This window comes from Perna viridis, chromosome 4 (genome assembly GCF_037379345.1).
Source record: "Perna viridis isolate PV_CMFRI_1.1 ecotype Kerala chromosome 4, ASM3737934v1, whole genome shotgun sequence".
In the NCBI taxonomy this organism is placed as follows: domain Eukaryota; kingdom Metazoa; phylum Mollusca; class Bivalvia; order Mytilida; family Mytilidae; genus Perna; species Perna viridis.
In genome coordinates this window covers 39,762,937-39,786,819 of record NC_142448.1, presented here as the reverse complement: position 1 = coordinate 39,786,819, position 23,883 = coordinate 39,762,937, and the positions used below count along the sequence as shown (strand labels likewise).

Sequence of the window (23,883 nt, the reverse complement as noted above, 5' to 3'; positions counted from 1 at the left end):
TTACTTTTGATATTTTGTTTGAATTTGCATAGTAAACAGAACTTTACATTCAGTTCTTCATATAACCCGTGTTCTTAGGACATAAAAATTATATAGAATGCACTGTAGATTTCAAAATTAGGGGAGATAACTCTGTAAATGACACTCAAATACAATAGAATGTATTAAAATTTCAATGTTGATTATCTCCTAAGAGCAGACAGATTTGAATGAATAATTACACATTGCATAGTATAGACCCACTGAACAACTTAATTACAAAAATAAAAATATGTAGCCTTTTTTGGTGTGTATCACATTTTTCAGATTTTGCATGATTCTTACTAAGACTGTTACTTAAATATATTTATCATTTGTTTTGCATCTGAAGGGATTTCCCTATTTTGTACTGAATGCATGATTTCAAAATTATATCACTTTATATATTGCACAAAACTAGAATAACAAATTACACATTTAGATGAACTCTTTTTATGCTATGCAATCCATCTTATACAACGATTCATTCATGCCGTGCAACCTGCGCACACCTGGCAAAATAGACCGATATGTATTAAGAACAACGAAGATAGTTAAGTAACTGTTTTGTAAGAATCATGCAAAATCTGAAAAATGTGATACACCCCCTAAAAAGGCTACATATGTTTATTTTTGTAATTAAGTTGGTTTATGGGTCTATACTATGAAATGTGTAATTATTCATTCAAATCTGCCTGCTCTTAGGAGATAATAAACTTTGAAAATTCAGTTAGATTCTATCGTATTTGGGTGTCATTTACAGAGTTATCTCCCTTAATTTTGAAATCTACAATGCATTCTATATAATTTTTATTTCCTAAGAACACGGGTTATATGAAAAACTTGATGTTAATTTCTATTTACTATGGCAATTCAAACAAAATATCAAAAATAAAAATATTTAGGCTTTTTACCCATGAATCACATTTTGCATGATTCTTAGGTGGATTGCAACTTAAAACGATTGCAAATAGAACTCCAATAGAATAGCGAGAAAAAAAATATAAAAACACAATCAATATAAATATTTATCACTTCCTGTGGTCGAGTAAAATATGTTTCACTTTAAAACTTTTTTCATCTTTTCAAATTTTTCACTCCCAGGACAAAGGATTATACTTAAGTCTATTTCAAACACTTAGCTGATATAAGAATTAACCAAGTCGGAGAGTCTTTTCAAGGAAACCTCAATAGGTCAAACATTTCAAAGTTTTTTTTAATGCAATGAATCGCATTCCCTTCCTAAGTATTTACATACTTTGTTTAAGATGGGCCTCTCTTAGTCTTTGAACCGTCTTTACTTCTTCTACAACCTTTCTTGCTAATGTCGTTTCTCGAACTAAACGTATTGCCAAAATATTGAATATATGTGTAGAAAAACAACTAGCAAGAAATGCATTGGAGTAATTTGAACGGGCATGAAGAAGTGAGGTATTACCCAACGGTGTCGTAGAAATTAAAGTCTGAACTCGTACCATAAACCGCATGCGCATGATATTAGTAGTTCGTCCAGCAACCACTTAACGTTAAACTTTTCTTTGTTTCTGGTATTTGATTCTTCTTTTTTTTTTTAATTATTTAAGTAGCTGTTTTTGTAAGAATCATGCAAAATCTGAAAAATGTGATACACCCCCTAAAAAGGCTACATATTTTTATTTTTGTAATGAAGTTGTTTTATGGGTCTATACTATGAAATGTGTAATTATTCATTCAAATCTGTCTGCTCTTAGGAGATAATCAACATTGAAAATCAAGTAGATTATATTGTATTTGAGTGCCATTTACAGAGTTATCTCCCTTAATTTTGAAATCTACAATGCATTCTATATAATTTTTATCTCCTAAGAGCATGGGTTATATGAAAAACCACATGTTAATTTCTGTTTACTATGACATTTCAAACAAAATATCAAAAATGAAAATATGTAGGCTTTTCACTCATGAATCACATTTTGCATGATCCTTAGCTGGAGTCCTACTTAAATGTTCAATGGTTCTTGTACTTTGTTCTATATACAGTGTTTTTCAGATTCAGTTTTGTCACAATTTACTATTAAGTTATTTCTACGACAATTTCGATATTCTCCTGATATCAGCGTCCTTATTTGTTTTTTTTTACTCTAGATTGACCTGTCAAAGAGACAAATTATCCTGGGGTTATCTAGAAAAACAAACACTGCGAGTCTGAAATAAAACAAGTAAAAATCAAACAGCTTGAGGTTATGGATAAGATTTACTAGGTCGTTGTGGATTACTTTTTGTGCTTCTAGCTTTTTTGTTATAAGTATTTTGTCTAGTCCATGATTATGCCCGGATTTTCCCTTCCATTTAACAAATGTTTTCGTCCTATGTAGAATATAAACTGTTTGGTCTAAAGAATTGGAGAATGCAAATTATTTGTTTAATTATCGTATTAAAGGGGGAGGGTGGGGATAATGAGAATCGATTGTAACCGAAAATCTTCAGAATGATTTTTTTTGGCGGGGGGGGGGGGAGGTTAAACGTTTATGTGGTTTGCAAAAAAACTATCAAAGTTGAAAATTACAATCACATGGACAAAACCCATATTTTTAGGCTAATTCGGCCACGTATGATAAATTAAATTATAATAAACTTGGCATAATTCTTGGTGGTCAAGAGCTACGTCATTTATAACTGATATAAGTAAACAAGGCTTTATCGAAAACAAGCATTTGAGATAAAGGTCCTTAATTCGGAAGTAAGCACAATATGTAACATGAAAATATCAATTTGGATAAAGATATCATTTTCTAGAAGGGTCATATGACGGTCAGGATGCTTCCGTTTCCATTATTGATATCTAGGATTACCATGGTATAGAAGGCGGGGGTTTGATATCGAAACACTCCCGGCACATTTTTTACGTCTTGAGCATATGTTCTGTTTATACATGTCTTAAGTAATTGAAACAGATTGCTGTATCAAGCGAGAATTCTATGCCAGGTTATCATGGATTGAATTATAGGTAAAATATTTTCGCAATGGAGTGAACCAGAAATTGGCTAAGTTTCATACAATCTGGATTAGAAAAACGAATAAGATTAACTTGGAATTATAGATTATAACCTGGAATGTTCGTGTCCACGTACCTACATGTGTATACTTAAAACTGTTCGTATTTCTTAATTTTATTTATTTAATGGGTGCACTCGAATTTGGTGTCCAGGATTGGGAGTTACATTCGATGGTTCTCTAAGGTTACTCATGTTTTTCTTCATTCTCTATACTGTCCGTATTAGTATGAGTGTAAATTTTTCTCATTACATTGTAAGACACCAGTATGCCTGCCCCATCGGTTTCCAATGTTCATAGCAATCTCCTTCGTCGATATATAACCGCCAACTGTCAGTGATTTACTACTTACATGTATCACTCCGCTAGCGTTTGAGCTCTGCTGTACAGGATGTGAAAAAAATCACAGGGCGTAAGCACTACACATTACCAAACCCCGAGATTTTCTTACGGTGTACTATACTACTTTGGTTGAAGAGGGTTTGCCCCAAATGTGCCAGGGGTGTAAAAGCTTTTAAGTAGCACTCCAGTTAAGAATCATACAAAATGTGATTCATGGGTAAAAAGGCTACATATATTTATTTTTGATATTTTGTTTAAATTGCCATAGTAAACAGTCATTCATTTTTTCATATAACCCGTGTTCATAGGAGATAAAAATTATATAGAATGCATTGTAGATTTCAAAATTAAGGGAGATAACCCTATAAATGACACTCAAATACAATAGAATCTATTGAATTTTCAATGTTGATTATCTCCTAAGAGCAGGCAGATTTAAATGAATAATTACACATTGCATAGTATACACCCACTGAACAACTTAATTACAAAAATAAAAATATGTAGCCTTTTTTTAGGTGTATCACATTTTTCTGATTTTGCCTGATTCTTACAAAGACAGCTACTTAATTAGTAGTTTTTGTAAGAATCTCCAGCTGAGGATCATGCAAAATGCGATTCATGATTGGAAAGGTTAAACATTTTAATTTTTACAGACATTAACATGTTGCTTTTCTTATAGCCTTTGTTCTTAGGAGATAAAAATTATATAGTATGTAGAATTCAAAATTAAGGGAAATGATTCTGTAAAATGATACTAGTAATACAATAAAAAATGTTGAATTTTCAATGTGGATTATCACCGAAGAGCAGACAGATTGGAATGAATGATTTATACATTTCATCATTAAGACCTTTCAAGCAACTTGATAACAAAAATAGAAAATGTGAAGTCTTTTGGGGGTGCATTACATATTACAGAATTTGCATGATTCTTACAAAAACTACTACTTAGCTGCATATCCTACTCGATGAATTTTACCACCAATATCAACAACAGAATATTTGTCTGTTTACACTGAAGATTTGCTTTTCCAGCCTTTCTTTAGCGCCTTGCCAACACGTGACATGCCATTTTCTCGAAGTATGCTTTTGTTTGCTTATCATAAGCTTGTCAATCGTGATTTTTTTAATAGTTTTCTATTCATTTCCATATTTAGTGGTTCACGCACCAATTACGTTATGACATTTTAACTACACGACCTGACGGAAATTGTCAAAAGTTTGCGTCGAATTCGATTATAATTTGAAATAAAAGGAATGATTGAAAGGCTTATTAGTTTTATAACACTTAACTATAGCATTTATCGTTCGGGTAACTGTTCAATTCAACTTAAATCAACCGTAATTAAATCAACCGAAGCCTCTTGAATGTTTTGTTCATTCCTTAGATATCATTAGTCTGAGATCTACTGTAGAGGCTTTTTCATTTGAATTCAGAGAACTACGAATTTGCAAAGAAACATCAAATCTTTAGTGACCTTCTCTCTTCTAGTCGCCTAAGCGATGTCAGAGTAGCATGCTCGCCACGAATGCGGGAAGTCGTGGTTCCCTGGTCCAGTCATAACAAAAACTGACCAATTGGTAGTCTCTGCTTTTCAGGCAGGTATGCAGTATTTAGGATATAGATCGACAACTTTTTGGCTCAGAGTCAGTGTAATGTATCTGACTGGGGTGGCATGCCTACAATCAGGCTGTTTCTTTCCTAGTTTTAGTTAATCATTCGGTTGCCCTTTCGAGATAAAAAAAAATAATATTTTATAATGAGCAATCCATGTAAATTTGAATAACCTGGTTTGGTACCATGCCGTCTTACGTTGACTGGTCCGCACTCCGCGATTCAAATAATCCCAAACAAATTAACATTTTGATTACGAATCAGTTATTAATATTTGGATTATCTCCCATTAAATTAATTATAGGGAATGTTTTTAATTTTTGAATAGGTTATAATGAATGATCTGGTTTGGGGCAGTTTACACTTTTTATATTTCTATAGAATATTTTGTTGATTTTAGTGAGAGATACAATGTATGTTTCTCAAAACTTCGGGTCTATATACAGAAAATATTTTGTTACGTAAAAATAAAGCATTCAAAGCATTGTTCGGTGAGTTTTTCTTTAGCATGGACTGTGACTTAAATTTATATAGACTTTATGTTACAGTGAACATTAGGAACACGCACAAAGTTTTGTACCGAGTTACCTGAAAAATACAACATGGTATTTGTACCAGACTACATTCCATTCCTGGTCCCTTGATAGACTATACAAACAAAATAACTTTATAATGCATAGCCGTCTTTTTAATTTTACCACTGACAATACACATGATATTAATTTTTAATGTGTTCCCATTTACGAGTAAAAAATAATTAAAATCAACATTTATTGTCGACAATTAGGACGTAGAATTTTATATATAGTATTTAGCATGTTTCCGAATCCCACTATTAGTTTTGTATGTAAATAGTGTATGTGTTTGTGCTTACTTGAACAAATATCTTTAAACTAATTAGGACTTAACAACGATTAACCATACTCTTGTGCAGAGGGTATATTCGCTATTTAAAAGTTTTTCGCATTTGCAACACTCGGTACTTAACCCCGCCCATTGACTTTATGCAAGTAAGTACAGTATAACGAAAGTAGCTTCGCGGATTTGTTATAAGCAGTGCTCATGCGTTGTATTTTTTTTCCACATCCTGTATAGCAGAGCCTATAAGCTAGCGGAGAAATGTGTAACAGTAATGAATGAGGAAACCGTTTTATGTCTCCGGCGGCGATTGATGATTTCGACATTTTATTTTCATGATATCTTAAGGTTATATTCATTACGAAAAAAATGTCGTGTGATATCTGAGTAGTGGCTTGAGCATGAATAATATTAACTTTGTCAATTACAAAATTATTTAATTATATTATATCTTTTTTGCATGTCAATTGTTTCAATCTGACTTTAGTCCAATAATTCAATTTTCTTCCAATAAAACATGCAAATTGATATTGCAAATTGTCATTGAGAAGTTATGGTGGTCTTTGAAATCTATTGCATTTCAATAGTCAGAGCAAAATAACCTGGTACGCTAACTAGAAAACTCGCGAAGCAGATTTCATGTATGCTCAGTGAGCATCTGATTTTTTCATGTTAGTTCGAATTGAACATAGCTGCACTCAATCCTTATAATGACAAATTAGGCTTAGTGGTTTTATATTGAATTTCTACCCTATTTAATAAAAAAAATATGGAGAAAGAAAAGAACTCGACCAATCAGAAATGGCGTTACATCTAAAGCGAAATTATTTATATATAAACGTTGAGTATTCAATAAGTTTCAACATTGATTATTCATCTTTGTAAGCGATGGAAAGTCACTTCATTGAATTTTCAATTGATTTTGAAATTCCAACCGCGGATGCCAGCATTACGAACAGCATTACCAGTAATATTTTAACTTGTTAAATTGTACATTTACCTGATTTTTTCAACTGCGATCAACATTAATAAAACAAAATTTTTCAGTTACTTTTCCATTTGTATATTTAATGGACCGCTATATAGAACAATCCACTTGGTAAATTGCTCTTATATTTATTTTCAGTAAATTTGCTGCAATATCAGAAGAGTAAAGGGAAATTTTCTTTTAAGTACTTCTCCGACTAAGAATCGGGCAATTGTATATAAGGTGTGGCACATGAAGGAAAAAACGCAGAGGTTGTATTGCATTAACCAAGTATTTATATCCGATAACCTCCAGAAATAACCATCAAAGTGTTTGTAAAATTTGCCTTTTTAAGAAATTGATAGGTCAAATTTAGTTGAAATGCACTATGGAAAAATGGCGGGAAAATTTGTTCGCACTTTTTCGTTATATAAGCTGTCAAAAAATATCTACGTCATAGATGCTTCAGGATAAATTTTAATAGCTGTTCGGTGGTTTTTTAGATGTATTGAATATATTTGAGGCAAAAAAGACCAAATTGAGAAATATGATGTGCCACCCATTGCCTGGTACTCTCACAGGATGGTACTTAACAACTACACATTTGCGGTTGCAAAATTCATTACAGTTGTATAGGTTCTGAAAATAAATCCTCAATCGTCAAAATCGACGCATTGACGTACAAGCTAACTTTAGAGTAATGCAGCTTTGTAGATTTTTTTGTGCGTCTTTATTTGTTTTTGTTTTTTCTTTTGTTTGTTACATCGATGGATACATAGTAATTTTGGCAATATAATTATCATGCAAATAGGTAATACATTAGCTTTTTCTAAGCTTATTCACTTGTCACGCTCAGTACTTAACCTCGCCTCTTAATTTAAATTTATCCGATAGACCGGAAGGAACTTAGTATACTAATGATCGGTTGAAAGCATGATTGGTAAAAAAAATCACCTCCAGGATATTTAAAATGGTGGATTGATACTTTGTAAATCCGGTGTATATATTCAAATATGCGGAGGAGGAGTAAGGAAATATAGTTGACATTCAAAACATCGGTTAAATCACAAGTCCGGAATAAATGTCTAATCTTCATACAGTAAAAACTGTATATACCGGACATTTTTTGAATTGTAGAATTTGTGCACTAAAGGCAGGTGTTCGGTTTACTCAGGTTCATAATTTATTTAAATTGATACAAGAAGACTATAAAAAGTGTCTGGTTTAGACAGGTTTTTGGTTTAATCGGGGTTCTGTTAAAACATGTTTCATTGTATAACAATATCATTTTCTCTCCCTTGTTGAATTATTGCAAATGGTCTGGTAGAAACTTATCCCAAAATATTGGAGTGGGAGTGGGAGTGTTGTTATAAAAGACATCTGTCACCGTTAAGAGAACGAAATAATATGCCAGTGTCTGAAGCAGTTCTTTAGTGGGGACTTACCTGAGTTTGATTTGTTGATGGAGATGTAATGAGTCAGGTAAGGAACTGCATGACTTTTACAAACGGACGGAACGGAATTAACATTTTCAAGTACTTTTTTTCAACAGTGATTACATATATTTTGCTCAGATTTCTGAAACAATTATACAAGCGTGATAAGGCGCTGCATGACTCTTACTGACGGACGGACCGGAATTAAGATTTTCAAGTAGGTTAAATTATTGATGTGATGGATAACTCCAAAGCGATGAATTCACCGAAATCGTGCTACTTTTTAAACGTTTAGAAAATTGCGTATTTACTACGATGAAATAAAACCAAGTATATTCTGCTATAAGAAGCCATTTCACAGAAAATCAATGAGTTAATGCCATTTTCTCACATTGATGATGCCGTTTAAGTCATTTATTGAAGTATTAGATGTTAATAATTGCCTATATTTGTATATGAAGTTCGAAAATACATCAGCACGTCAAGTACATTTTGGTGATGGATATTTCCTCTTGCTACCAACAGAAGTTCCGATGAACCCGGAAGTAAATACATATTAATTGAATTTATAGGGGCTATATTTATCTAATAACACATTCATAAACTTTATTACTAAACAGTAGAAAAATGTTTATATAGGTCTTCCGAAGTCGCTAAATTGATATAGAAAAATAAAATCTATCTTAAAAGATGTCTTAAAGATGAGGAAACGTCCAAACGTGGTCATGAGGGGGAAACCCTTCCTTAACGTTCATTCCTACGTTAAATTGGTCATTGAAGGACAACAATTTTATAGTTGATTGATTCAAGGATTGAAATGGCAGGTATTTCATGTTTGTTTTTGATGGTAATGTCTTTGGCCCTGGATCATGCTCTTCATTTTAATCATGACCTCCTTGCTTAACGAACATGGTCAGTTGGATTGATAAAATGAGCTAGCTTATATGCATGCACAGCAACTACCCGATAGGACTCAGAGATTACTTGTATACTGAGCTCCGGGTCAATCACATTTCCGACTGTGGAGAGGCAGTGACTTACTTGACAGTATTCAGTATTACTCGACGGGTATTATTTATAGTTACCATAGGGTTTTTTTCTTAGTTTTGTTACTTATACCTACATGTTAACTCATGTCCTCTTTTGAACTCTGCAGAGGGCAACGACATTTACTTTTGTGTATCCTTTTTATAGAGATTGGTGTTCCATCAATAGCGATTTTCATGTCAAGTGGACTTTTCCTAGGAAATAATCCCGTAACCCTCTTACTCCGATGAACCCTATGTCAAGCAGCATTCGTTAATAGCACTGACAACATGTTGGTCAATAACCTTAATATACTATGAATAGAAAAGGACGAGTAATCGATAAGATATGCTTATATAGGGGTTCTTGATTTTTACTTGTATCTACGCAGAAAAGTCACGACGAATAAATTAAATTAGATCGTAAACTCTGTGTCCTAACTCTTACACAAAGATAAAAACACTAATTTTCCTTATTTAGAAATTATCCCGGCAAGGTCGTTCACTTTTCATTATTCTATACACTAAAGCTCCCATTAGTAGCACTGTTAAGTAACTTCTTGCAGCAATTTCAGTAAGAAAAGAATTTTCTAATTTTCCGAGCATTTTACTCTCTATAGATCCGTTATAGTAACACTGATAATCTCACGTGTGAGTTTTTTAATCCCCGCAAATGGTTGGCTTGATTTTCATATGACGTCATCAAATCAACTTGTATATGACAAAAGGTTGGGAGAATTTGAGCTTCAGAAGTTAATTTCGTAGTTTTCGGCATGCCGTAACTACCCAGACTTTTTGTATCGCTAGACTTCATACAATTAGGCTTCAGGAACAGGTTTATGTTGCTACACGATTTAAGTCATCACTACAGAAGTTTTATTGTCGTCGTCATGAACTCGTGGATTGTTATGGTGTATCCGTCTGCACCACAAAAACTGTTTTGTTCAACGTGTTATAGTTTTCCTTTCCTCTTTCGTCTACCCCGCACTTGTCTTTTTATGAGCAACTCGACGCGTGTTTCCAGAAAGCAGAGGACGCTTACCATATCGGTACACCTGGTCCATGCTCCAAGTTATTAGTCCGAGTTGCTCATTTACTTTTGTTATTTTGTAAGTATTATTTTGGTTATTTTATGTTCTTTGTTGCCTTTGTCTGTTTCTTTGTCTGGTCTTTGTCGATGGATTACATTCTTTTGATTTACGCTAGAATCTTGGTTCCCTTGATTACTCTTTCAGAACATCTTTCGTATCAACTATCTTGATAGAAGAAATCTGTTAATCTTTACGTTCTAATTTAAGAAGTTGTATTTGTCATGAGCTGGAATAGACATTACATAACAAATTATGATTTAAAACAAAACTTAACAATATCTCACCAATATCATTGATTATGACGTTATAGAGATTAAATCCACTCAAATTACATGTTATACGTCATTAATGCCATTTAGTCTAGCAGTTTATCCATCGATACATTTCCCTCCTAGACACGCTTTGAAGTATTTCTGAAACAATAAATAATTTTAACACTGACTAAAACACGGAGTCAATAACCGAGAAGTATCCGTGACAGAATATGCATGTATACTATGTAGTATCACTGCTTGGTACAGACTGGTCATTTGTCATTGTGTTTTTCACTCCAAAGCATCAATTTGTCATTACATTAATCTGCTTAGATATATATTACAATATATTAGATGTAACTAGGGGTCGTTCAGTAAATAAAAGATTGAGCAAATATGAAAACTTGAACCAGCTGGACATTGGAGGTTTTTTTTTTTTTTTGTTTTTTTTTATTATTATTTTTAGGATGCTTACCCTACCGGTGCATCTAATCCTTGTTAGTTTAGTCTTTATTGTTGGATTTGTCCTTATTGATTACATTACGAACCTCGTTCCCATGATTTCTCTAAATATGTTTGATCATCATCTACATTTTCTGGAACTAAACAAAAGTGATCAGAGGTTTATTTGGTGTTGTTGCAGTTTTAGTAAGAATCATGCAAAATATCTGTAATATGTGATTCACCCATAAAAAGCTATATATTTTTATTTTTGTTGAAAGTTGCTTTATTGGTCTATATGATGAAATGTATTATTATTCATTCATTCTGTATGTCTGCTCCTAGGGTATAATTCACTTTGAAGATACAACAGTTTCTGTTGGATTTTAGTGTATTTTACAGAATTAATATTTCTCTTTTTTAGAATACAGTATATTCTACTAGTATATAATTTACATCTCTCATGAACAAGTCTCATTTTTTTGCTTTGTTTACTTCAACATTTTAAACAAAATGTCAAAATAAAAAATATGTACGCTTTTTAACCAAGTATCACATTTAACGTGATTCAAAGTTGAAGTGTTACTTATATCTTTTTTGACAACAATATCGGAAATATATTTCTTCTCCATTCTGTCACAATGAAACAAACTCGTTATGTAAGGGGTAGTGGGGGTCCTCTCATTTATTAAACTGTTGTTTCACCCCTTAAAGAAACCAACGTAACATAAATTGAGAAATCAATCATTTTAAAAGACATTTTTTTTTGTTTTCTATAGTATTTCATGTACGCATGTTTCAAATTTAAAACCACTCTTCTTGCTCCAATAAGTTTAATGATACACCCACAAATAAAAACCAGACCATTTGTTTTATTGTCATGTCCTTTTAGTCCAATTACATGACGAACTAAAATGCATATTACGATATATAAATTACTGACTCTGCTTGTAAGCATCCCCAATTAATATGACGTAACAATGATTTATTTAGTTGTATTTTCGACGAAAATGTTCAACGTCAATTTTGCCTTCCCTTATCAATTCCCTAGAAAATTTCCGTTGCATTTAACAAGTTCTGAAATTCCGTTTGAGTTACCTTAAAATTAGTACAATACAATTATGGAAGACGTAACGAGAATTGCTAAAAAGCAACAAACAAACAAACAAACAAAACAACAAAACAAAACTAGCGTTCAGGATCATTGAAAACAGCACAGGTTTTTTACATTATACATGTATGTACCGTTACATAATTTCAAAACCTCAGCAATTATTACTCGTACATTGTAATTTGCCTAAGTATCGAACCGTTTAATAAGGACTTCAAACTTTTACGAATAGAAGGAATGTCTGTTTTCCATGTCTGGTCTTTGTCCCTGGATAACATTATTTTGATTACCGCTATAAACTTGGTTCCCTTGATTACTCTCTCTAAAAGTAGTAACTAACAGTTTTTATAAAAATCACTTTTATTTTTTATTTGACCGTTAGAGTCAACAAAACTGGTCTTAGTTTGTAATTTGGTTTTGCGCTTTTGAAAATAAAAAAAAATATATCAATTGTATATGAAATTAACACTTTGCAAGAGTTATCGTTCTTGATGAGGTTTAAATATTGTTTTCTCAAAAGCACAGATCTAATTACAGAAAGGACTAATGTCACCTAAAATATAGCATATGGAGATAAAAAAAGCATCTTTTGCTTCGTGGGTTTTTCTTAACCGCGAATCACTTTACGATAGGCAGTGTCAGAATTTTATATAGACTGATACTTACATGTAAATACATTTCTGTGTATAAGATGTGGCACTTGAAGAAAAATCCGCAAAGATTTATCGAAGTATTTTTATCTCATTACCTCCAGAAATTTCCATCAAATTGTTTGTAAAGTTTGTCTTTTTAAGATATTAATAGGTCAAATATAGTTGAAATGTACTATGAAAAAATGGGGGAAAATTATTAGCAGTCAAAAATATCTAAGTCACAGATGCTCCAGGATGAATTTAAATAGCATTTCAGGTGTGACCTAACTGAGAAAAATGATGCACCACTCCTTGCCTGATTCTTAAACAGAAAGGTTAATTACGCACATTCTTTATTTGGAACATTTGTCTAGGCTTACGTTGTTTTTCCATGAATAATTTTCCAGTAGTGTTATAAAATTGTATATTAATTACTGTAAAGTTCAAACGTACTTTAATATCAATTATAGACAACAGACCGTTTTCGATTTGTCTTTAACTGTGATGATTCCTGGAATAGTTAGCCTACATAGATTTCTTATAAAAAAATCTCATTATAAACTGTCTTCTGTTATATATTGTTTTCCTTAATGTATTCTTGCGAATGACATCTGAATAGCTACAAGGTTATATTACACTCACTTTTGCACCTACCCCAGACAATTGAAAAAAGCAATTCATTCAATGAATGTCTGTTAATAGATATTTTGAACTGAATTCGTTAATTGAATGCGTTCAGGTTTACCATGAATTTGAATACAAAGTAAAAACATTTATGTCTCAATAAACAAGTATATGTGTAGGTAAATTTTACATGGAAGAAAGTAAAGGAAACGCTGTCGCTTACTATATTTCAAGCATGAAAACATCCATTCAATCTAAATTCAGTGGGAACTTTGCGAATTTACTGCCGAAGGATACATTTTTTTTCGTTTTGAATTAGAAGTACTATCATGCGCTTGCATTTAATGAATAACTATGAAAGAATGGACATATTACTGATAATTAGAGCATGCCATGTGTTTCATCATAACTTCTGTTTGGTTTTGTTTCATGATTATTACCCAGAACCTAAACGGCTCATTCATACCAATTTTAATGTCCGAAACGTTCTCATCTAAAATTTACCACCTTAGCATTATAAATTGTATGGTATATAACAAGAAAAAGACATTCATCGCAAGAGTGATTCTGTCAGTATTGTAATTTAGCTTTTGCATTCGAACTGAATTAATATGGTATTCGCTATTACAGCAAACGTTTTCCTAAAAGGTATCTATTTTATTTACTCAAGTTAATCTGTGCTGCAAATTACTGGTAGAGATTTATTTGTTTTTCTGTTAGTACACCAATTTATTACAAGTTCAAGTAACTATAATGTCATCAGCTTTAATCAAGTTCTGTCTTGTTTTCTATCCTTTATTTGTTTTTCAGCAATGCTGAAACTCAACATTTAGAATAAGTATTTCGTATTTCACCAGTTAGGACAAGTTTATTTTCGATACGAACCAAATAACTTTCATACATCATAAATATTAATAAAAAATGGAGACAAAATTTCATCCTTTCTTTAATTTATTCTACATCAAAGTCACGGCCTTCAGACATTTTTCAACTTCAAGTGAAATCTGTCTGAACCGAACCCCAATCAATCCGGAAACCTTCTTAAACCCGATTTATTTATATCAATTTTTATGTATTTATATGTATTTGGAACGTAGCTTGGTAAACAGTGAAACCTGTCTGAAGCAAACCAATTTTAAAGTCGAAAATATGTTCGGTTTATACAGGTTTTACTTTATTTCCTACAGTATGTTTCTTCATCGTAAATTTCTAATAAAACTCTCCGATAATTCTGCAGTCGCAACAATTAACAAACTGATTGCTGGGTGTCAATTTCTTTACGTTTATGTCGTTGTTTCAAATCGGTCATTTTTGTATTAATCTGCAAATATAATTTCCATGATAATTGGTTAGTATATTTCTTATTATGCATCTTTTTTATCTACAGTGAAAAGTCCATCGGTTTTACTCTAAATACACTTTAATACTTGCTGTGAAGAAGAGTTGTATTTTCTTTAACATTCATCCTCAAGCAAGTTGTCTTCATCACTCATTATATTATCATTTTGGCTACGAATCTTAAATATTTACAAAATGTTTATCATTATATGGTGTGGAGTCTGAATTACATATTTATTTATTTTATTTGCTACATTGATTTGATTGTTCTATCTCCTATTTCTTGTCTTAAATTTATTGTCAGATGTTCGAGTCTAGTTAAGGATGTAGACCTAGGGTAATAGACATAACTCTTGAAATCGGTGATTGATTGTTTCATATTCAATTTCACCAAAGCCAAGTCTTTTTTATTGAAACGGAATGAAATCAGTCCAAGTTACTTTGACGCCTAAATAAGTTTGATGTAGAATGTTGAATAAAAACGTTCCAATGATTTGTGAGAGTTGTTTTCCTCACCATAGGCCTACCTCCTTATGTAAATATAAAATGGAAGCGTTTATAACAATCACTCAAATAACAATAACGTAGTTTTAATCCATTGCTCCATTTTAGTACAAGTAACGTTTTGACGGTACTTAAGTACAGGTGCACTTGACAATCAAATAAGAAAATACGGTATCAATTTTCTTCACAACTACAGTGTTATTGGTCTAAACCGAATCTGTTTTTGACTTTAATTTTGGACATGTTAAGCCAAAACTTCGATTTAACAATATTCCAATCCCGATGGTTCTACATCATTATAAATGGACCTTGAAATGGTTTCCAGTTTCTTCAGGTTTCGGTTTGGGCTTTAGAATTGGTTCGGTTAAACAAGAGTTCGATTTACCAAGGCTCTAACGCGTATACATCAATATAAAGATATCCTAAAAGTTTACGGAATAGACGGGTTTCCGGATTATTCATGGATACGTTTGTACACACACATTTTGTACATCTTTTAGAAGATCACATTTATGATGAAAATAAGTGTTGTATCTTAGGTGCGGAAGAAATAAATCAAAACATTGCAGAAGATAATGATTCATTTTATATTGAAAGACATATTCCAAGAGCTAATTCACTACTGATAACTAGTCATCAGCTTTTGCTACAATTTTCCAACCTCTTCCAATGCTTTTAATATTTCTCAAGTTATAAATCGGACATACCTGAAACATTCCCTTTAGTATTGTAATATATCGGACTTGATTAAAGAATCGGAAACTTTAGCGCTATAAAATCTGGTTTTATCCTTTCATCGGAAATGCTTGTACCAAGTCAGGACCATTGCGTTTGTTTTTCAGCTCTCCGACATTACCTTGATATTGCCATTGGTTATACGGACTTTTTTTTTACTTTTCCTTTGACTATTGCCTAGCGTTTAGTAATTACCGAACTACTAATAAAATTGGCAAAATATGGACTTAATGTACTGTTCTCTGTATGATTCATATGTAAACCAATACTGAAAAGAACTGCAGACATTTTCATCATCGTTTTATTTCAGTTTGGTTGATATATACCGTTTCAAAAAACCAATAAAGCACTTCTCATCTTAATGTTCACTGTTTTCATCGCAATTTTCTTTTTTAAAAACCTTAACTTCAGACAACAAATCTTCATCACTCTTCAGTTTATTACATGTTTGGCTACGAACCTCTTTGGATGAGTGATATGTTACTAAAGTGCTTCCAGTTTACGTTGTCAAGATTGTGATCTTTATTTACTTTAAATATTTGCATATTCAAATCCTTTTTCTTGCCGTTTGTCATTCCTTTTTTTTTCTTTTCTTTTTTTTTTTTTTTTTTTTTTTTTTTGTCCGTTTACTACGTTCTATCTGCATTCTATATTCTGTTTTAAAGGTATGACCGATAATTCCTTTGATTTCATTCCGATTAAAAAATGAATCTGCACACTATTTCTCTTTAAATATAAAAAAGCTTTATTTTCATTCAAATGCGAAAGTTTAAAATTAGAATCTTCTTCGTCCCACATCTCAGTTGGGCTGATATTGTGTTTATTTGTCTCAAACAACAAAAAATGCTCGTCGTTTTTTACAAGCACTGTTTTCATCCTATTTTTTATCCGTCTTTAGACAAGAAAACTTCATACCTCTTCAATTTATTACTTGTTCGCCTAGGAACCTCTTTGGTGGAGTGTAGTAATTACAAAGTGCTTCTCATACTATGATAAATCGTAAACGTTTATCGTTGAAGCCACTTGAGGTGCTTCAATCTTAATTTCACAACTTCCGATAGATGCTGTACAATTCGTAAGATCTTTTGCACTGAGGTGAATATTTGCTTGATCATATATTTGAATTACAAGGTTGACATCTTGATTCTTGGTGGTGGTGTCCATGTACACGGTATAGACATGTTTAGATTGCAATATTACGATAAGGTAATCAGATTGCAATGAGCTATCAATCAAATGCTATGTTGAAGTATGATTACAATTAATTATCACGTGTAAATTTAAAAAGGTTAATTATTAACTAGTATCAATTAGGAAGAAAAAACAATAGTTTGATAAAGTCTGTATAATATTTCAATCTAGTGTTCATTAGTGATGTCGTCGCTTCTTAGACAAATGGTTGTGGATTTTCATTATTATTATTAAGCATCTTCGATATAGAAAAGTATGATCTGTGGAAATGGTTTCCTATCATTGATTGGGTATCAGTGATATCGGAAAATTCTTTATAGTATTAATAGTAAAGGCTTGAAATAGAACTTATTTTCACTCGGTGAAGTGGAGAGTTTGGATATAGACATACGAAGTTAAAGAAGTTAGATTATCAACATTGTATTAGAAACTTTGAAGTGATTAGGAATTAGTCATGATAGTGTGTAACGTTTCGAATTTACCTTCTGCAGAAAGATTTTTCACACAAATATAGTATTTTTCGTTCTTTGTTTATTACTGGAAAAGTTTTAATAATACAATCATTGTATGAACATTGATTGCTTTTTTTTCAAAATGGTAAGTAGTTGTTTCTTGTGAATTTGATTTAATTTATAATAATTTTTTGTCATTTTATTTGTTTATTTATTTATTTATTTATGCTCTTTTCCTTTGATTTATTTGAAATAAATTAAAATGTTTACTTTAAGTTTATGTTTTGGTACCGCCTACAAACTATTTTAAAGTAAACTCATAATATCCTTTTTAAAAAGACAGTTTGCATGAGCAAGTACTCACGTCAAGCAGAATAAATTTGACATTTTAAGGGTCCATATGTTATTTGATAACCAGATATAAAGACAGTATCTAACTTTATGATATAGACGTTTTGTCGGTTATTATGCTTCCGTAACTCTAAACAGTTACAGTCAAAACGGCCTAAACCGAACTTCTTTGGACTTTTCGGTTTATCCGAGTTCAAAATACATATAAACTGACACGGAGGGATGAAAAAACTACCTAGTGTAGACAGGATTTGGGGTTTTTAATGGTTCGGATTAGACAGGTTTTACTGTATACCAAAACACGGTGTTTTACTAGTAGAACTGCTAACGTTTTTACTATTTTACTAAGAGTAGGGGGCATATTTTGCATGCGACGTTCTAGTACAGGAAATAAATGTCCCTAGACCTATAAATATCGTAGCAGTGTTCATTTTTTTATCTATCTATGTAACTATACGTTTTCGGTAAACATGTAAAGGTTTCAGTGGGACTTACAAAAATAGCACTCTTTTGAATTCAAATTAACGATTTATGACGAACCACAGTTTTCACAATCATTCCATGGGATTTTACTTGCATCGATTAAAATATAAATGCTTAAAGATCAGGTTTCTGAAATCAAATAACGTTAAAGCACTGGAAGTAAAGCTGAGTATACCATTGTCTTGATGAGTTACTGATACGAGAAATTACTATTTTTTTGTGATAACTAAGTACTGGGTATATGTATTCAAAATATTGGGCATTTCAGTGTTGATACTATTCTCAGTCTAGATATACGTTATTTGATATGTTATAAGAGTGACGTAAGCTTCTAAATAGTATGTTGAAAAAAGTATGAAACCATATCAAAATATAGAATATTTTGAAACTGCTATGACATTTGCCGTCATCTAATATAACTCTTACATTATTATTTTAATACGGAAATGAAATATATTTATTATTCCTTAATGACATTGTAGAGAAATATCTTATCTCATATTGTTATATTTGTACCTATTTAATATTGAGTGACTATTTTTATTTCCAGATTCAGATATTAACTACAGCCTAAAGGAAGCATAGTACTTAAAAAGGTTAGACATATCCATATTTTTATTTTGACATTTCAATACCAATCGTAAAATGCCGTGTCAACATATAAAAGGTTAGATTCTAGATTGTCTTTTGCGCTTTAACATTCAAGGTCAATTATGGGTCATTATAATAATTATGAACAACATGTAGATATATATTTTAAAGTACGGGGTAATACAGTATAACCTGACTAAATAAAATCTTTGTTCGGGGGGGGGGTGGCTCTGTTAAAAGACGTTTCACTGTTCAGACAAAAAAAAGAATTTAGCTAAAATACGGGGATATTCAGTACAACTAGACTAAACCAAATTTGTTTTTAAGGGGGGGGGTGCTCTGTTAAAACATTTGTCACTGTTCAGACAAAATACGAAATTTCACGATGTGGTACAAGTTGAATTTGCACATCAGTAACAATATCTACGGTATTAATTGGTCATCAAATATATTTTGTAAAAGTATCTTGATAAATATATATAGGTCTGAAAAATTCCCAACGATGTTAGAACTGTCAAATTTGCGATGCAAATTTTTTGGTCGTTCCCTCCGCGGGACTCGAATTCGTAATGCTGTGACATCTATGGCAACACCGCCTGCACAAAGTCCAGCGCTGAGTGGTCTAGGGCGCAAATTTGACAGTTCTAATAGCGTTGGGAATTTTTCAGACCTTTCTATACGTTTATATATCTTCCCTGTATTAATTTGATCCGATGGACCAGTGTAGCAAATAGAGTCGTCATATTCTGAGACGTTGTATATATATATATAAGATACGATACGTCTTTTTTTAAACCATATCATATTGACAAGTACTTATATTTGATGACTAATTAGCCAATGATATTGGTGTTAGCAGTTTTCCTCCGGGTTATCAATTAGTACTGAAACCTTAAACATTACAAAAAACTAACCGGACGAAACGAAGACAAAGGTTTTGAACAGTTAATGAATAGGAAAATAAGGAAGTGTCATCTCACTTACATACCTTGTTAACAAGTCATTGTTTTATAAGGTTTTTTATTCAAGGAAATGACAATCGTCATTTGAGAAACCTTATTGACCGAATTAAATCAATGGCGACATTTTTTTGTGTTTAATGGTATTAGGTTATATTGTGAAAAGGAAGGGTTTCAGAAGAAAGATGATCAAGGCAAACTTTCAGCAAAGTCAACAAAATTTTCCAACAAAAGGGGAGGTACTAATACCCAACTCCCCCCTTCCTTCGTATCCATAACTGAAATACAATGCTGGACATTAGACATATGTAGCATATTGTAAATATGAATCATGAAACCTATTCGAAAACGTTCATTTTTAAAATATTGGAATGAAATGCTCGATATATTTTCACAAAATCGAAACTAACTTATATGAATCAAATGCAAGTAGTACTCAATAAATAAAATGCATTGATAATAGAAATATAAAGGGTTTTTTTCATTCATTTATAATAATTTTGTCACATCTGGTTTACTGTTGTCTTTATCCTATTCTAACTTGAAAAAAATAATTCTCATGATACTCTTTAATCATTTTATTTTAAAATATTATACATTGATGATAATTTCTCGTCCTGCACGAAGAATAGGGAAAGTCATACATTGGAAGGGCGTTTTTTTACGATATGTGAATCATCTCCTCTTTCTATCAAATATAATGTTGCACAATATACGTAAAAAATTGTTTTACAAAGAACTATGGATATCAATTTAGCAATTTTTAGTCATTTTTCAATCAGCATGAACAAGAAATAAAAAAAGAACAATATAGGGGGTAAATTGATTTTTGGATATTCCACATGAACTTAAAATAAAAAAAAAACGAAAAAGGAGGGTAAGAACTTGGGGAATCTTGGAGTGCAGTGTTCAATACATTTATTTTTAAAGCTAAAATAATCTAAGCATATTTTTGACTCTACCATACATATATTTAAGACATTTTTGCTTCTGTTGTGATTGCTAATTAGTGTTAAGTACCAGTCAATTTAAATTTCAGACACTGCCTATGGTACAGGTGATTCATGGTGCAGAAAAAAATCCATGGAACAAACAATATTTTTTTCGATCTTAAGATGCTATATTTTTAAGGAATATAAGTCTTTTTGTATTCATATCTGTACTTCTGGAAAAATTATGCATTTATCTCCCACTAAAACCAACCAAATCAATGCAAATCAAGAACGATAACTCTTGCAAAGTGCTAATTTCATATACAGCCTATATAAATTTTATCTCTAAAGCGAAACAGCCAAATGAAAAACTAAGGTAATGTGATCAGTAACTGTTTCTGAACGAGAAATAAAACTGAATTCGGTGGGTTTTTGACATGCACGAATCATCACCTTCTGTCTGATTTGTAGAAAGACTGCTACTTGTATACTCAGTTCTTAAAGCAGTGTGTTTCCAATCTTTTTGTGTGTGTGTGTGTGTGTGTGTGTGTGTGTGTGTGATTTTGTATGAAGTCAATAATTTTTTCTTGCATTTCCATTCTGTCTAGGACTTTGTTTTTCATTCAACTTTGCCAAATTCCTTTACAATCCTTTTTGTGTATGGTGGTCCTGAAAAAAAAAAAATCCTTTTTGCCTTCATCATCTTCAAACTTGTTTTTGCTTATAGTGGTCATTTATGTCATAGTCACATCATTTATGTCAATGGACAATGTGTCGTACCAAATTACGTCTTGGCTAAATCAGATTTGTCGTTTGTGCATCTCTTTTAATAGCAATTCATACATATTTACTTCAGTTAGATATGGTGTATTGCTCTCTTAATTTAGGACTTAATATCCCAATCAAAAAACAAACTCGGTTATCCAGTGTGCTCACGCAGGGCAATGGTCTATAAATTGTTTGAAGCGATTGACTTGTTTGTTGAATGGTTTTCTGTTAATTTACATGGAACTCAGTGCCTTTTAAGAGAAGTAAAAGCATATTATATTTAGTAGAAAATCCTGTCTGTGTTCATTTGCCTACAATATGTCGTGTCATTGTGTTCCTCAATTATAACGCTAGATATGATCAAATTGTAGGACAGATACCATTCAGTTGTCAGCTTATAACATTAAGCTGATTTGTTCCTTCCTTAAAATCATCTCAGCTGCTTATTTTTCAGAAACTAATCGATATCCCGTTACCGCAAAAGCAATTGTGACACAGTTTGTTCTCATTGTTTTCTATTACTCCTATGATTAAAACTAAGATATTAATGCGATTCTTGTCAAAACAATGTAATGGGTTTACTCGATTACAATATTGCCCAGTTTGGCACCTGATTATGATAAACTCTCGCCTCTGAGGCATTAGAATCAATTTCGATTCTGCGGAAACTTATCTGGTCCGCATTTGTGTCGTTTATTGAACAATTATACAGTAATTGAAGGAAGGGACATGTAAATGAAGAGTTATCATTGTGTTTGTTTACTGTTATCTAGAGGATATTTAAAGTGATTGATATACAATCAAAGAGAAATATGTTATCAGTCATAGCAGTAATGTTTTATACTGGGCTTCTTTAATACTTTATCGAGAAAGTCTTTGGTAGCAAACGGAGTGTTTCAAAAACAATACAGCCTTGGTCAATTAAGTAGGTCTAAAATTTTCTTTGGAAAAATAAAACTGTATTCAGCGTAAAAATGATACAAAATTAACGATAAGTAAAACAATTGGCTCCATACTCTCATATACACATTTCGTGATGTGAGTGCCTAAATAGAATTGATTGTGTATGTGTGTTTTTTTTTTGGGTTTTTTTTTTTGTTATTTTTATTGTTTATTTTTTGTTGTGTTTGTTTCTTATTTGTTTGGTTTTTTTTTGTTCTTTTTCTTGTTTGCCTTTGTCCTGTTCTTGTTTGTTCGTTTGCTTCATTTATTCTTTTGTCTGTTTTAAAGGCGTTATATTAATAAGGTTTGGATACTTAGCAGCGTTCTCATTATCCACTCGTTTTAATTTTGTATTATTATTTTTTTTCATTTATTGAACATCTAGATGATAACATAACTTTTAATGAGCTCATATGCTTTAACCCCTTTCTTAAAAGTTCATTGCAGAAGGAGTAAAGATGTGGAATTCTATATACGTTCATCATTTAATCTATTATTTAGTCTTTACCTCTGAAACGTTTTTCAAACGTTAATTTTAGTTAACAGCCTAATAGCCATTTATGGTAGGTCTTCGATATCGTGAGGCAAGATACAAATGCCACGATTACATTGAACATTTGTAGTTGGTCACTGAATAACTAAATTGGATATGATATGAGTCTTTACGTTCTTTTATGATTTGTTGTGCAGTGACGAAACATGGGTACACAAACTAGCACTACCTGTTTCAAGGCACGATATTACCGTAATTAAGTTTTGATTCTGATTTGTCACCATCATATCAAAACAGGTTTCTAATTTTTGGACGCTTGTGTATTTTCTTATATGTTTCGCTGAATTCATCACGATCGGATGCACAATGTTACGAGCAGATGGGTGTTTTTAACGATCAAGACTGTGAACGAAGATTATTTTAGCTCCAACTTGATACAAGCCGTTAAGACTGACCATTTATTTCATAATATTTTACTCTATAAACCCATGCATGTTTCATGGATATTGATATTAAGTTTTAATTATGTAGTAATCGGGTAACTTCTCTTAGCAATCTGTTCCATAAGAATGCAATTTACAACAAAATATAACAAGAATGGGTATGGTTTAATATCAAAAAGAAACCGATCCCAGCGGGAAGAAAATATTAGTTTAATAGGTTAACTTGATAAATTATTGTTGTTAAAGTTGTT

The 23,883-nt window shown here is 31.9% G+C and overlaps 1 protein-coding gene across 8 annotated transcripts in view; it reads left to right on the top strand.

Moving 5' to 3' along the window:
- LOC148620041 (FMRFamide receptor-like) overlaps nt 1–23,883 on the top strand; it is a 75,052-nt gene that overhangs the window by 44,115 nt on the left and 7,054 nt on the right. For 6 of the 8 annotated variants that reach the window (XM_088580618.1, XM_088580626.1, XM_088580624.1 and 3 more), the window contains exon 2: nt 19,055–19,100. The gene's annotated coding sequence lies outside the window, so the exon portion shown is untranslated. Of the gene's footprint in view, nt 1–17,212; nt 17,234–17,343; nt 17,816–19,054; nt 19,101–23,883 lie in introns of those variants that run through there. The other 2 variants (XM_088580625.1, XM_088580621.1) reach the window with 2 other exon arrangements.